This window comes from Montipora foliosa, chromosome 4 (genome assembly GCF_036669935.1).
Source record: "Montipora foliosa isolate CH-2021 chromosome 4, ASM3666993v2, whole genome shotgun sequence".
Lineage (NCBI taxonomy): Eukaryota > Metazoa > Cnidaria > Anthozoa > Scleractinia > Acroporidae > Montipora > Montipora foliosa.
This window is the reverse complement of record NC_090872.1, coordinates 44,729,346-44,735,456: the sequence shown is the minus strand read 5'-3', so window position 1 is coordinate 44,735,456 and position 6,111 is coordinate 44,729,346. Positions and strand designations below refer to the sequence as shown.

General features: G+C 41.6%; 1 pseudogene; it reads right to left on the bottom strand.

Annotated features, from left to right (window-relative positions):
• Positions 1-1,306: 1,306 nt before the first annotated feature.
• LOC138001416 (uncharacterized) overlaps positions 1,307-6,111 on the bottom strand; it is a 5,865-nt pseudogene continuing 1,060 nt past the window's right edge.

Below are 6,111 nucleotides of genomic sequence, written 5' to 3'. Positions count from 1 at the left end.
AAGGAAAAAGGAAAGGAAAGGAACTTTATTTAAGTCAGAAGGTTAGAAAACGTAATCCCTTCCAAAGGAAAGGCTCTTGCTCTTTCCCATGTAAGCGCCATGAATTTCATCTAACACTTCAGCTCTCAATGGTCTTGGCAGTACAATTCTGTCTGATTTAAACAACATGCCATCCTCAACACTCAGTTCTTCTCTGAAATTCCAATATTCCCGGGCAAGCTCATCAACTTGTTCTTCTCAGAGGGCCATCCTTTCAAAACGTATTCCATAACCACTCTGGATGTCTCATCAGTACTTGAGCTGTTCTTGAATCTCTTCAGGGTACTACTTTCTAGTCCAAGTTCCTCAACAAGATTAATTCCTATGACATCTTCGGGTTCACTGAATGGTTTAGTTTTACGTAGAGGTGCTCTGCTAAGGCAGTCTCAAATGACCTGCTGTTTTCCGGGAACATAACGCACCACAAGGTCATACTTGGTGAGTTTGTTAGCAACATCCTCTGTAGCCTGGGAGGGGCCTCATTCAGTGGTTTCCGAAAGATTGACTCCAATGGTTTGTGGTCTGTCTCAACAAAAACTCTGCACCCATACACATGTGTGAAACTTTTGCGCTCCCCATGCAATCGCCAACAGCTCTCTTTCAATATTCGCATACATCTTCTCTGAGGGAGTCAATATCTTCGATCGAAGGCAACTGGTTTGCCCTCCTGCATGATCACTGCACAAAGGTCTGTGCTGCTGGCATCAACACTTAGCACCGTCTCTTTGCTGTTATTAAAGGATGCTAACACTGGTGCACTAGTGATGACAGACTTGAGCTTATCAAAAGCCTCTTGCTGTGGTTTCTCCCACACATATGCTACATCTTTTTGGGTAGGCTGTGAAATTGGCTCTTGTAGATCGGCTTTGTGTCTAATGAACTTGTTTTGGTAATTGACAGTTCGTAGTATTCGAAGTACACCTTCTTTGTCAGAAGGATGGGGCAGATTTTATCAGGGTGAGGTTTCAATTCTTCGGCCGAGAACACATAGCTTACTTCAGGAACACGAAGTTTCACTTTCTTTGGATTGAACTTCAATCCTACTTTTCTGCTTCTAGCCAGTACTCTCCTCAATTTCTGATCAGTGTCGATTTCATCTTTACCATGTATCAAGAAATTATCCACTATGATCTCCACAGGAACCCCTTCAAAGAGTTTGTCCATCTCTCTTTGGTAGATTTCAGGGGCAGAAGAGATGCCAAAAGGGAGCCTTGTAAATCGGTATCGTCCCCATGGGGTATTAAATGTTAAGAGCTCTGAGCTTTCATCATCCACCAGGAGCTGCCAGTATCCACTGCAAGCATCCAGGATGCATAAAACTCTTCGCACCCGATAATCGGTTGGCAACCTCCTCTACAGTAACCATTTGATAGTGTGGCCTCTTAAGAGCTTTCTTTAGGTCACTTTGGTCAATACAGATTCGAAAATCATTCTTCGAGGGTGGAGTGTTCTTTTCTTTCACTTTCCGTTTGTCAATCACTAGCATAGATGAAACCCAAGGGGTGTGTTCCTCTTCTTTTACAATAATTCCATCTTCTTCCATCTCCGTGAGCTTCTCTTGTGCTGGTTCAAGAAGTGCAATTGGAATTTTTCTGGGAGGATGTACCACTGGAGGAACTGACGGGTCAACTCCTAAAAAACAAGGATCGGTTTTAAAGAAACTTGGCAGTTCTTGCTCTGGTTGTTTTGACTCTGGAGTAGTTATCAGTTCAACGTTCATAAACTCAAGGACTTCTTAGTCTAAACAAGCATCACAACCCAGCAATGGTGTAAAATTTCCATCAACAACAAGATACAACAGGTTACGTTGACGACTCCCATAATGAGTTGGAAGCCTCAAAGAGCCCTTTGGATGGATGGGTTTAGTTGCAAGCCACCCCTTCAAAGGTTGCCGAATTTTCTGAAGAGGTTTGTTTGTGATCTCCTTGTACAGCTCATAGGGAATGACTGTAGCTTCTGCACCAGTATCTGCCTTGATCTGAACATTCTTCCCAGCAATTTTGACAGTAATCAAACTCCTACATTTCTTTTGAGTGCCGGAGACACACTATCCAGCTCAACTCATTCAAAATAAGTGTGCACATAGTGAGTCATTGGAGGGTCATGCTCCACAGCTGCAACTAGTGAACCTTCAGCACTTTAAGAGTGGCTGCCTGTAAAATCAGACAAATTCTTAATTTCGCGGCAAGGGTCGAAAATTCGATTTGGCTCATATTTTCATGGTAGATAGGCTAGGGCATGACAATAACTGCTGGACAGTTTTTTCGGCAAAATATCCTTTTATTTGAGAGAAATATGCAAATTACCAAATTCCGTTAAAATCGCCATGTCACGCACCATTTTATTAAACAACTTTGAGAGTCTCGCATGCAAAACAACATTATTCTTCCGTCTTTACAACACTCAAATGTTTTGTGCAATGTTTAAATGTGTGCTTGGTCGATTTTAGTGAATGTTGTGCTGTCGTTTTGGGTGGAAAATAATTAAATTTCGAAGACATGTATTTCATTCACTTAAAAGTACTACGTAAATATAGTTAATTTTCATCATGTGCGAAACCTTCAAATGGACTAAGCTTCTGCTGGTTGGATCACCAAAGAATGGTCTACAGATTCCTGTAAAAATTTCTTTGGGCAAATGATTGTGAGCGACGCGAGAGCTTTTCAAAGTACGTTAAAAATGCAAATATTTGCCCTTCCGTCGTCAAATATCAATTGACTGGTTACCCATATATTTTAGCATGCGCCACATGACTTGACCCATATTAAGTTGAAATAGACACAGAGATGATAATTTCGAAATGTTCTAACCTTATTTGCTGCATAAGGCAGATCCAAAAGCCGATTTAACGTGTTTTTCCTGCCATTCGGCACATATATAGCAGTACAGTTTCCTTCTGTTTACAGAATGTCTGATCTACATCGCCAACTGTCATCGTATTTAATGGTCAAATACCATATTTCGGCGCATCTGATCGCCACTGCATCTAACTCAGCAACAGCTGAGTCATTTGTGGATAGTTGCTTACTTCGCACAGCGCCAAAATACTACCACGTCTGAACGATTGCTGCTTGACCTTGAATACTTTGCAGCGGTTCGTCATTTGTTTGTCACGCAATGCTGTCATCCCAGCCTAGAGGGTAGGGGTAGGGCAATTTCTATCCTGATATATACGTAACCATTTTGAGCACAAAATCTTGTTGAGTGGGAAGAGAGTAAATAAAAGAATATAAAGAATGACTATTTTCCCTTTGTCTTCTGAGTTGTCTCCTGTTGTCATCTCTTACGCGACCCGCTACCTACATTGCGTAACACTTTCGGCTTAAACTCGTTCCTAGGTCTTTCCGCGCTGTGCAAAAGCAGCTTCCACAAAACCAAACAGTGCAAACACAAAAAGAAGTCGTTAGTCTTTTTTTCAACTTCGCAGAATTTGTTTTCGAATACTCTCGCGACAGTCGGAGACTTTTGTGCGTCTTTTGCAAAGTTTTTGTTTTACTCAAATAGGCCACGTTCGATATATCAATATTCTTACTTGCTCTGAGGCTTTAGGGATAATTATTTTGTAACTTTTTAAAGTTTCTTTTGTCTCTAAATTCCCGAAAGAGACTGGATACAAAGAAGACAACACCAAATATGGATGTTTGTCCTGAAAGCCTTGGGGCCATGTTAGAATACTGACGTGGCATATTGCTTTTCGCAACATACCGGTAATCATACCGTTACCCAACCCCGGTACCAAACGCATCATCTTGCGTGCGCTCGACAACAGACATTTTTTTAAAACTGACAAATCTTCACAAGCCTCTCCCCAATTTGCAGTTTTTCTTACGCGTTCGAAGTCACCCGATCTCCGCACGGAAACAAAATGTCACAAATTAATGCCTGAAGCGTTTTGTGAGATTCCGCCATAACAATTCAGAGCTGATGAAGGAAACCTAGTACCTAGGTGCACTGCTGGATAAAGAAGGCGTGGCGACCAAAGACATACAACAGAGACTAAGTAAAGCCAGACAAACTGTCTACAAGGTTGCGAAGAATTTGGGACTGTAAGGAAATTAGCAGGAAGACGAAAGTTCAATTGTTCAAAACAATTGTCAGAACAGTTTTGATGTATGGCTGTGAAGCTTGGAAACTCACGAAAACAGAAGCAAAGAAGCTGGACTCTTTCCAATACAAATGCATGAAACGCATACTGAGAATAAGATGGCCACGGACCATCTCGCACCAACAAATCCAGGAGACCACAGGAGTGAACAGAACGAGTGATAAGATCAGACGCCGAAGATGGAATTGGATCAGGCATATATTGAGGAAGAACAGAGAGGAGCACTGTGTTACAGCATTGGAGTGGAGGCCAGAGGGGAGGAGGAGACCAGGTCGACCAAAAACAACATGGAGGAGAATGGTTGAAGACGAAAGACGAGTAGCTGGGTGGCAATCATGGACGACTGTCAGAGCTTTAGCAGCAAACCGAAGTGGATGGAAAGAGAATGTCAAAGCCTTATGTGCCGTATGGCACGAGGAGATATAGAGATAGAGAAGGAAAGCCATACGAAAGACAAAGGAGACATTGAACTAGACCGGGAAGAGGTAACGCGTGGTGGGACTTCTTGGTGAATGTACTGGTATTAACTGAACATTTATTTCACATATGCACAATCCTAGGTCCAACTCGTTCTTATCGTTTTCCAACGTTTTAGTTTGGACAGATGAAACCAATGGGAAAATTAAACGTTAGTGTGGGCGAAAATATTTTGCTTCGTTTTCTTCGAGATAAAAACGCTTAAGCTTTACTGTGGCCGGGGCCCGAGTTAGAGCTCTTTCGGGGCGGGTTTCGGGGGTCTTCGTCTCATTCCCTTTTAGCATAAATCAACTAGTGGTTGAAAACTTTATCTAAATCCTCTTCACAGACACTTTGAGAACGCCAAGAGGCGGCTGTCATTAATTTTATTAGCTGCTACACTAAATACTATCTATCACAGAATAGATAGTAGCGTAGCCAATCAAAGAACTGCACGCTAGCCCAGACTAAAAATGGATGAACATTCAACAAATTGTTTCACTTATTTTACAGTGCGACGCGCCATACCATGGCCACCCAACAAACATTTTTACAAGTTAGCTACTGATCAAGATACGCGAATTTGATTGACAGACACACCTCCATAGAAAGTTTCAACGCGCGAGAACCAAATGGAGGCTTGTCTGTCAATCAAATCCGCTCACACTGATTGGCTAACTTGAAAAAAATGTTTGTTGGGTGGCCACGGTAGGCGCGTCGCATTGTTAGAGTGCCCAATACAAAATATGGAAAGCAAAATACGAATATATCGAAATCAAATGTTTATATTTGTTTTAAATTTTTTTATTATTATTATTACTATATACCCCTACCGGTGTAGCTACCTACTAAAATGATAGCATTGCCTGACGACCAAATAACGAACGCTGCAAGATTGTGCTGCGGGCGCCGACACTCTTGGGAGCAAAGGTAAAAGGTCGCAATCAAATGTAATATTGTGGTCAACTTGGTGTAGTACGTACAACGCAAACAACTATCCACGAATTGCTTTGCAGCTGTTGACTTAGGTAGATGCAGCGATGATTATATGCCGCGAAAGAAGATCACAGATTCATGATTTTCGACCACTGATTGAGTTGACAGTTGGCGATGTGCATTAGACGTTGTCTAAACAGAAGCAAACTTTGCCGGCTAAATGAAAGAAACTCGTTAAATCGGCCTATGGACCTGTCTCTTACTGCCAATAAGGTTAGAAAATTTCGAAATTATCATCTCTGTGTCTATTTCAACTTAATATGGGTCAAGTCATGTGGCGCATGCTAAGATTTACGTCTAACCCGTCAATTGATACTTGACGACGAAGGGCAAATATTTGCATTTTTAACGTACTTTGAAAAGCTCTCGCGTCGCTCACAATCATTTGCCCAAAGAAATTTTTACAGGAATCTGTAGAACATTCTTCGGTGATTCAACCACCAGAAGCTTAGTCCATTTGAAGGTTTCGCACATGATAAAAATTAATTATATTTACGAAGTACTTTTAAGTGAAT